A 10559-nucleotide genomic window follows, 5' to 3' on the forward strand; every position below is an offset into this window, starting at 1 on the left:
TCAGGTGTGGGAATGATGGTATAAATAAAGACTTTTTTCTACGATTTTATTACTTTATCGACGGTGTGTATGTGGATCTTCAGAGTGCCCATTGCCTATTTTCTTCTGTGGTTTGTTCACTCCCTTGAGCTTTGGGTCTGGGGCTGGAGCCCGATTATTGCTTTGATGATTTTCAACTATAACTAACTATGTTCTAGAGCCTCTCTATTTTATGTACCCTTGCTCCCTTAAAGGAGCTGTTCACCGTCCAAATACTTTTTTTCAGTTCAGTTGTTTTCAGATTGTTCCCCTGAAATAAAGACTTTTTTCAATTACTTTCCATTATGTATTTTCTACTGTTTTTCCAAAATCTAAGTTTAAAGTTGAATGTTCCTGTCGCTAGTGTCTCAGTCTGGCAGCTCAGTAATTCAGCTGCAGATTCTAAACTGTTACAATTTGCTACATTTAGTTGATACAATTTTTTTAGCATCAGTGGAGTATTAGAAAATATTGGATCAATTCTAACAGCTGCCTGTAATGAAACTCAGGGATTCTGCTCCACAGGGACAAAGATAACAAATTTATCAACTAAATGTATAAATTTAGAACAGTTTACAGTGTTGAAGACCCCCCTCCCAGAGCTGCTTTAGAAGGTGAAAAATTACACTTTGCACTTCAATATTAGAAAAATGGTGACACATAGAAAATAGAAAGTAATTGGAAAAAGTCGTTATTTCTGGTGACCTATCTGAAAACAACTAGTTGTTTGAAAGTGAACTACCCTTTTAAAGGTATCATACCATGCCTCCTTTGCAAAAAAATACTTCCGATATATATTCCATAGATACAGTATACATAAAATCTATAGGATATGGCAAAGGGGTAATTTGGAGATCTGGATAACTGACCCCATACCTGTATAAACATTTGCAAAATCAACTCCACACAGTATATTGTCTTACAGGTCCAACAATGTAATGTAATTAAAGTAAAGCAATGGTTTGTCAGGGCTGGCGTTCACAGCTTTTCTTTGGATGATCTGCAGAGAAAACATGACTTTTTGTATATGGAAGACTTGCAGCTAACTTAACATTATTGATCAGGTTCTGAGATCTGTTGTGCTTGAGCATTCAAATCTGTAGTTATTATAAAATCACAGCATCCTAACAAAAAAAAGAGGACAAATTTAAAAATAAACACAGGAGACAATGAGACAGACACTTCCAGCAAGCCGAACCCCCTTGCCTGCCTTTTCGTTTTTTCCAAGAAATAGAGCTAACTGACTTTTCTGAAAGACCATAAAAACAGCTTCAGCATTAAATTTCAGTGGAATTGTTGCATTACATTTAAATACAAAAAAGCAGTATTCTTTGTATTTAAACACATTTTACAAATTACTGTCAAGCCTCTAAAATCTATAACTCTTTATAAAATGACCAAGCAGTCAGTGCCATTACAGTTGCTGGGCTGTGGTGTGCCGGTACAAATATACTCAAGAATAACAGTGTAAGCAACGGCAGTGCTGGTGGATAGGCAAAGGTAGTGTCGGACTGGGACACCCGGGCCCATCCAAAGACCTTAGACCAGGGGCCCATCATAAAACCTTAGACCAGGGGCCCACTCTCAATACTAATATTCTTCATCTCTTCAATCAACCTCTATTCTCCTAGTCTGTTTTCTTTATACTATAATATATTATTCCATCTATTTAGCCTCTTTACTCTCATAAACATAGGGAATGGCCATGAAATAGGCCAAAAGTTTAGCAGCACAAGGGCCCACTGACACCTGGGCCCAACTGGAGTTTTCCTTGTATCCCGGTGGGCCAGTCCAATAAGCAGTTGTGGCATTCACATCCAAGCGATAATTATACTAAAAATAACCTGTTGAGACAGTGGGCTGCACTGCACTATATGTTATGAACCCCTTCTTTGCCATCCCTCCAACTATCCAAGCCACCTTTCAGTGTTGAATTGGTTGTTGTCTCATTTCCATTGAATTTATCCCCTTAAAGGATGATTTAATTTTGTTGTGCCCATGAGGACCTACTGTTACATCCCTTGCACCATGCTGTAGCTATGTCCGTTTGGATTTTGTCACTGGACAGTGTAATGTCTGCTTGCTCATCTAAGGAAAGTCACAAATGTTTTAAAAACGTGTGTTTGCACTCAAATTTGATGGTAAAATGTATCTCCTTCTGGTTAGTTTTCAGCACTAGTCTACAACCAGGAATGGGTGATCACGGACACAGCATTTGCCCAGCAACAAGAGATCATTTGCTGGGGAGGACGGCCTGTTGCATTCATAAGCAATTGCTTTATGCTTGATAACAGTTTTGCTTCAGTGATAGAGCAATTCATCAGTTTTCTCATTGCATTCCAACATAGGTTCATATTTACTGAAGTGTGAATTTTCCCATTATCTGACTTGGCCAGATGTTGTGGCAAGGTTTATTTTTGATGAAGATACTCCAAATTTGAACGTTTGCCCTTCAGTAAATATGTCCCTTAATGAGGTTGTGGCCTCATGTTCTTTATTTGGTTACATGGTAGCATAGATGTAAGAGAGCATTTTAAGTAGGCCTAGACAGGGTTTCATAATAGGCCCTCACATTTCAAGTACACAGAGGCCCAAACATTCTCCTACAGGCCCAGTATATATATAGTGTGACCAGGGCTGCCATCAGGGGGGAACAGGGCTACTCCTGTATTGGGCCCAGGCCCCCCTGCGCTGCGCTGCACTTTTCGAAATAGCCAGGCCCCCCTTGACAGCGTCGAAGTTGTGCCACCTCCTCCGAATTTCTGAACCGCCGAAATCCCGAAAAGCTGAAGTACTGAACAGCCAATGTCCCGAAGCCGCGAAAAGACCTGGAGTTAAAGTCCTGCAGCGAAAAGACCTGCAGTTGAAGTCCTGAAGCCACGAAAAGACCCGAAGTCACAAAAGGAGCTGAAGTTAAAGTCCTGAAGCCTTGAGTTTAGTTCTACTGAACACCAATGTGTTTTTTTGTTTTTTTTTTAATTTAAACTCCTAGCCACCAATGTATTATTTTCATACTCTATAGGCCCCTGCCACCAATGTTTTTTTTAAAAAAAATATTCTCTGGAGCTGAATAGTTTTTTCGAACTTTCGAACTTCAAGTTATGGGGGGGCCAGACCACCAATGATTTTTTAAAAAATTTTGTGGGCGGCCTTGGCACCAATGTTTTTTTGTTTTTTTACTTATAGGAGGGCCCTGTTCATCAATTTTTTTAAACTTGTACCACCAATTGTTTTTAAAAAAAACCTTTATGTTGGGGTCCTAGCGCGACACTTATTTTTTTTAACTTATAGGGGGGCCCTGACCTGATGGCTTTTTATAACTTGTGTGGGGTGGGGGTTTACTATTTTTAGCCCTGATATCTGTGTGTTTTTTTAACTGTGGTTGGTGGGCGAGATCTGGGGTGGGGCTTGGGGCCGGGTGGGTGGGGCTCGGGGTCCCAAAATTTTGTTGTACGGGCCCCCGTGATTTCTAATGGCGGCCCTGATGTGACTGTCTATGGCATCTTACAGCAGCCCTCTGGCATTTGCCAAAATCCACAGGATGCCTAAATGAAAAGGCTGATGTAGAGATACAGTGTACAACAGACTCTATATCAGGGGAAAATTCTTCAAAGTAGAAGGTAGTTCTCAGTTGATTTGAGAAAAATATAAAGAATCTTTTGGGATTGCTGTAATAGAGATTGACAGCATTTAGGAAAACCATTTGTTATTATATCTTTAATGATACATAATATTAAAGATAAATAGTATACAGTATGTATCTATTCCGCCCCCATGTATAACTCACTCACTATCAATACTGCATTTATGTAGTAGTAGTAGTAGTGTGTATAGTGTGTGTGTGTGTGTGTTTGTGTGTTATTTCTGAAGCACAAAAAACAATATTTATTGCTGTACAGTAAATGACAAGTGGGCCTGAATGTATTGTTTACTATATATCTGCTAATATATTCTAGCCTGTTTGATCAGTGTCCCCTGAGCCTGACCTTATAACAATGTTACAGATATAAGAAATCATTACAACCTGCAATGATTAGGGCAGATAAATGTTTACTGCAGATATCACCATACGGCCTTCAGGCAACTAAATATTCACCCCCAAACCACCTAAACTGGCCTTTCAACTGCAGCCATCCACTTTGAGAACCACAATTTAGGAAGCTAAGAAATAGCAATTTCCTTACATTTTTGCATTCTTTTTGTTCAGTACCTGTGCCCGTCCATATGTAGAAGAGAAAAATGGAAAGAAAAGGGAGCACCATGAATTTTGGTAGGGGCAACTACATTTATTGCACAGGGCATGATTAACTCTAAGGCCTACCCTGACACGTCTCAAAAATCTGTTTGTTTTAAGAGGATTAATCGGCAAATTGCATTTAATGCAACAATTTATAGTAAAGGCAAGAAGGCTATAAGCCAAAAGCAATGACACAACCTCTGCAAGCTGTTCAAGGACATGGGTGCACTAAGGCAACCTGTATATGCTAGTGCTTGCACAGATGGGCATCTAATATATTTTAATATTGTAATTTAAATGAACTGATATGGTATTGATAAGTTCTTGCTTGACTTGCCATTTGGTAGCACATTTAATGGCTACATATTATTGACTTTCAAGGCTTGTCCTGTTAAGCACCGGTAACTTGCAGCTGCTGCAGAACTACAGATCCCGGCAAGCTCTGTAAGTGGCTAGCAAAGAAAGCGGGGATTGTATTTCATCAAAATAATTGTGGAACACAGGAGTGGTGCCAGCACTGTATACGAAACAAGTGCCCTATTCTGTGACCATTAAGAATTTGGCCTGTAAGTGGTGGGTGTGAATTCTTTATTGGCAAGATCTAAAGTGCAAAAAATGTGCCACGTTGCATTCTGTATAGTAAATGATGCCTCAATTCAGCAATCTATATCCAAAAAAGATGTGAGGAGCTCCAATAATAAAGAAACAATTATATTAAAAAATTAGAAAAATGTATTAGGACATGAAAAACTAACGCGTTTCGTGCCTATTGGGGCACTTACTCATAGGCTCTATGAGTAAGTGCCCCAATGAGCTCTATCAGCCTATGAGTAAGTGCCCCAATAGGCACGAAACACATTAGGTTTTCATGTCCTAATAAATGTTTCTAATTTTTTAATATAATTGTTTCTTTATTATTGGAGGTCCTCACATCTTTTTTGGATATGGTGTTTTGGACTTGCACCTTGGGACTGGGGTGAACTGTGAGTGAATCCTCTATTATTAATTCAATAACAATTTTGTATTTTTGATGTATCAATTATTTTCTTGAGTGGTACTGCATATATTTTCTTTTATGTGGCATCAGCACAAACCATGTCTTTATAAACGATTAATTCAGGGATCCCCAAACTTTTTTTTACCTGCCACATTGAAGTGTAAAAAAAAAAAGTTGCCAGGAATTCAAAAACAAGCATTTACTTTAAGGAGCAACATCCAAGGGGTTGATGAGCAACATGTTGCTCGCAAGCTACTGGTTGGGGACCACCGTTATTCGATGTCGTGTCGCTGGTTGAGAATGAATGCCCCGGTAATATGTGTCTACTTGTTTTAGCTGCTATTGCCAAACTCAAGTGAGTCAGGTAATTAAAATGTATTATGGGATTTGTAGTCTCTAAGTCATGGCCAATATGTAGGACTAATAGAGGTACACAATCTTCACAATGATTAATTGCCATCAACAAGAATAGACTAACATTTATAGCTGCAGCTACAGCCCACCTGCAAGGAAGGGATTCACAGTGCACAATGTTAAATGTAGTCTATTTGCATATTTAATTGTTGAAGGACTGCAAGAGTGTGTAGCATTATAACTGATTTGGTCAATCTTACTCTAGGTTATACCTTCCTCTGCTGTGGCCCTATGAGTAAGGGCTCTTACACATGAGCGTTCTGACCTGCGCTCCCCTGCGTTCCATTTTTTGGCGTTCAGCCGCAGGGGAGCGCAGGAATAGACGCAAGTCATTATTTGAAATGGGGCTGTACTCACTCAGGCGCGTGTAGGCGCCGAACGCAGGTTCAGACGCAACATGCTGCATTTTTCCTGCGTTCGGCGCCTACACGCGCCTGAGTGAGTACAGCCCCATTTCAAATAATGACTTGCAACTATTCCTGTGCTCCCCTGCGGCTGAACGCCAAAAAACGGAACGCAGGGGAGCGCAGGTCAGAACGCTCATGTGTAAGAGCCCTTATGCTGTCACGGTTCATTATAGGGGACATCGTCAACCCATTTAAGAAGAGCCCAGATGCAAGTTCTAGAGCAATATATGTTGCAAAATCGCTCATTAATGAAGCGAAAGGGGAAGGCTACATGTCTCTCCCAGCTAGAGCCTTGTGAATACAGGTAGCATGAGGTGCAGAAAGTGTAGGTCTTTGCACTTCAGATCTGCTCCTCTATGTGCTCATCCATGTGCGCAAGAGATGGGATAGTAGTAGCAGTCGTACACAGGGGATTATAAATAAAGGATAATGTACCTCTACTAGAATTTATATGAATATAACAAATAACCTTGGGAGATGTTTGTCATGTATAAAACCAGCTGGTGGCATCATGTAGTCACATGGTCAGTGATTTCCAGTACACATTGTTGGCAATGCATTGTCTACTATCTGCAATCTTTGATATTCACTTTGCTTTAAATACACTCTACCATAGAAAACCCATGCAAACAGTATATAAAACAGTATCTAAATATATATATTGGTTCTAAGGAAATGCTCTGTGTATGTATTTAGATAGTAGGGTTCTCAATTAGTGGTCAGATTTTCCAGTAATGTGTTACATTCTCTATTTACAGTATGTGTATATATATATATATATATATATATATATATATATATATATATATATATATATATATATAAACACATACAACTCACAGAGTAATTAACTGAAAGCAAGGCAGTGGTAGGATAAAGCATGAAATTGTAAATAATTAAGTCTAGGGTTAGCGTTATGAAGAGCCTTGTGAAGTTTGCAGGCTGTCCTGGCAATCACTGGGTTAAGCTGTAGGGAAGGCTGGTGAAAGGAACATATTCCTTGGACCCTAATCCCTGGACGCAAGAGAACACGCGCTTTTAATTAAGGAAGCAGATTAGCCCCATCTGTCCATCAAGATCGACTCCTCATCAAACTGGGGCAGCAACAGCAAACGAGGCAACACTTTGTTAGGCAGCAGCTTGGACCTGTTGCTCCACTCGCTCCACTCGCACTGGGAAACCAGGCAATCTGAAATTCACCATAAAAAAGGCTTGTTAGTTCCATTACTCTAGTTAACTTGCTTAGGAATAGCACTTACTTTAGTTAACTTGCTTAGAAATAGCATTTAGGAACAGTTTGAGATGGCATTGATTTGTCTAGGCTCTAGGGGGAGATTAATTGACCAGAGATGCTATTCATGCTAACATCCCCAGCTTCTCTGTTTATAAACTTTTAGGGTGGTGGCGCATGTGGCTACTTGGGGAGATTAGTCGCCCAGTGACAAATTGCCTCTTCTTCGGTGACTATTGTCCCCGAAATGCCTTCCCGCCGGCTAGAATGCCAATCTTTGGTGGAATGGCACTTGGATCGCTTCCTATTTCCGAAGTCGCCCGAAGTTTCCTCACAAGGAAACTTTGGATGACTTCAGAAAAGCGCTCCTAGTGCCATCCCGTCGGCGATGCACATTCTAGTTGGTGAGAAGACATTTCGGGGAGATTAGTCGCCCAAAGAAGAGGCGATTTCTGCCCAATTAGCAATGTGTGCCACCACCCTTACTATAGCAACTCTTGGTGCCATATATACCTTTCTTCATCTCTCATTATAGTTCGTCATACTGTCACTAATACAGTATATTGTTCCCCAGGGCATCCAACAGAAATTGTGGGACCCAGTACAACAAAATTTTCTGGGGTCCTGCCTACTCCAGACTCCACCCAGGGGCGCTCCACCAATGAGGCGAGTTGATCCACTCGCCTCAGGCGGCAGCGCCCCCTTGGCCGCTCCTGGTAACTAAGAGCCGAATTTCCGGTATTCAACCCGGAAATTCGGCTCTTGTGCTCTCTGCACTAGTGTCGTGCAGCGCCCCGAAAATGTGAGCGCCGTGAGGAGGGGTGTGGGCGGCAACGGAAGGCTGCCTCAGGCGGCATAAAGGCGTGGATCGGCGCTGACTCCACCCACCCCACTGTTGGCAAGGGCCCCCCATACAAGTTAAAAAATTGGTGCCAAGGTCCCCTATAATTGAAAAAAAAACATTGGTGCCAGGGCCCCTTACACATTTAAAACACGATCGTGCTTCTTCATTACATTCCACTGTGGCTTCTTTATTCTTCTCTGGAGCAGCTTCTTCGTTCTATTCCAGAGTGGCTTTTTCTACAGCCGGACCCCCCTGGGACCCAGAAATCCCCCGGTCCCGGGACGACAGTCACCCCTGTGCCCGCCTGAGGCCCTGTTGTTCCCTGTCACTACATATAACCTTTGTCTGTAATGCTTTCCATTAGCTGTATTGCCCTCATCACATCCTGTATCATCTCTTATTTCTTCATTTAAACTCCCTGTCTAACCCATCTTTCCGTAACAAAAACCTCTCATTATAACCCCATCCATTACCTCATTTAACCTTTTTACTTAAAGGACCAGTAACGCCAATTTTTGTTTTAAAATGTATAGAATGAAAAAAAGCACCAAGCCATATGTAGCAAAATCTTTATTAAAAAATAACTTACGGAAACTCCGCTTGCGCTCCTCTTCAGAAAAGCCGACAGGGAGACTATCCATCGTGCCGCGCTCGATTTCTACTCCCTGGCTATCTCCTATAGAAAGCAGGGAGGATCGTCTCCCTGTCGCCTTTTCCGAAGAGGAGCACAAGTGGAGTTTCAGTAACTTATTTTTTTGCAATTTTAAAGTTACATATGTCTTGGTGTCTTTTTTTCCTTCTATACAAACAAATTTTTTTTTAAAAAAAAAAAAATTTACGTTACTGGTCCTTTAATGTCACTGACAGAACCTATACTTCCTCTATAGAGGAAGTATGGGTTGAGCTCAAAAACTCCTGCCATTCCACCAGTTATTTGGTTTTATCGTGGTTCCGGCGGGCCCCAAGGGGGTTTGGCCTGGGTGTGATCGCACCCCCAAATCCCTATAAGTTACACCACTACCTTCTTATAGCTTCTCCCAAAACTCCTCCTATTGCTCTAGCATTGTATATAAAGTCTAAAAATAACTCCTCCTATTACTCATAGTATCACTTCCTATAACTCCTGTTGCTGTTTACAATACTCTCTCTAACACTCCACATAAAGCCCACGAATAACTCCTCCTATTGCTCCATACAACCATCTGACTTTTGATATAAAGCTTCCCAATAACCCCTCCTATTGCTCAAAATTCCACTCCCTACTCAAGCATTTATCTACTTAACCTCCCTTTAACTCCTGCCCAGAACTTATATTCTTTTTCTAATTGTATATATTAATTTTATTTATATATTGTACATTTTTGTATGCTTTTAAACACTCTGTATATCCCTCTCTGCCACCATATTATTCTTTTAAATCAACCTCCATATTTACACCCATTGCTCTCTGCACACTCTCTATTACAGGTATAGGATCCCTTATCCGGAAACCCGATATCCAGAAAGCTCCGAATTACGAAATGGCTGTCTCCCATAGACTCCATTTTATACAAATAATCCAAATTTTGAAAAATTATTTCCTTTTTCTCTGTAATAATAAAACCGTACCTTGTACTTGATCCCAACTAAGATATAATTAATCCTTATTGGAAGCAAAACCAGCCTGTTGGGTTTATTTAATGTTTAAATGAATTTTGAGTAGACATAAGGCATGAAGACCCAAATTACGTAAAGATCCATTATCTGGAAAACCCCAGCTGCCGAGCATTCTGGATAACAGGTCCCATACCTGTACTGTATTTCTCCTATTGTGTAATAAATATATAATCCAGAGTACAGGTATATAGAAAAAAATACATGCCTGTCCAACACCTCATTCTTTGTACAAGGCTGAAAGGTTTCATACAGTCATGGAACTACAAGATAACTTCTATTGTTCTCATAATTTAAATAAGTGTGTAATCAATTTTATAACACAAGTCTCCGTGGGTCATGTGACATGGGTGACAATACTTAAAACTGATTATAATTAGTGAGATCACTAAGCACCAGTTATGTAATCTATTTTACAAGTTGTTCATATTTAAGCACACACCAACAAACACGCATATATATATATATATATATATATATATATATATATATATATATATATATATATATATATATATATATATGTACAGTATATACTACTTGTTTATAACATATTGCTCCTTATAACCCTTTGAAATAACTTCCCTATGTTTTGTACCTACAACTCTCTCTATTGACTCATCAATCGCTTTCCTTTTATAGATATAGTGATCTGTAAAACCCTGCCTTATTAATCTTCTTACTGTTCCATATATTCCACTGTAGCTCCTCTCTCTCTGCTTTACTTAAGTGTGCCCAAATAGTCTCTATAAATAGTT

This window comes from Xenopus laevis, chromosome 8S (genome assembly GCF_017654675.1).
Source record: "Xenopus laevis strain J_2021 chromosome 8S, Xenopus_laevis_v10.1, whole genome shotgun sequence".
NCBI classification, from domain to species: domain Eukaryota; kingdom Metazoa; phylum Chordata; class Amphibia; order Anura; family Pipidae; genus Xenopus; species Xenopus laevis.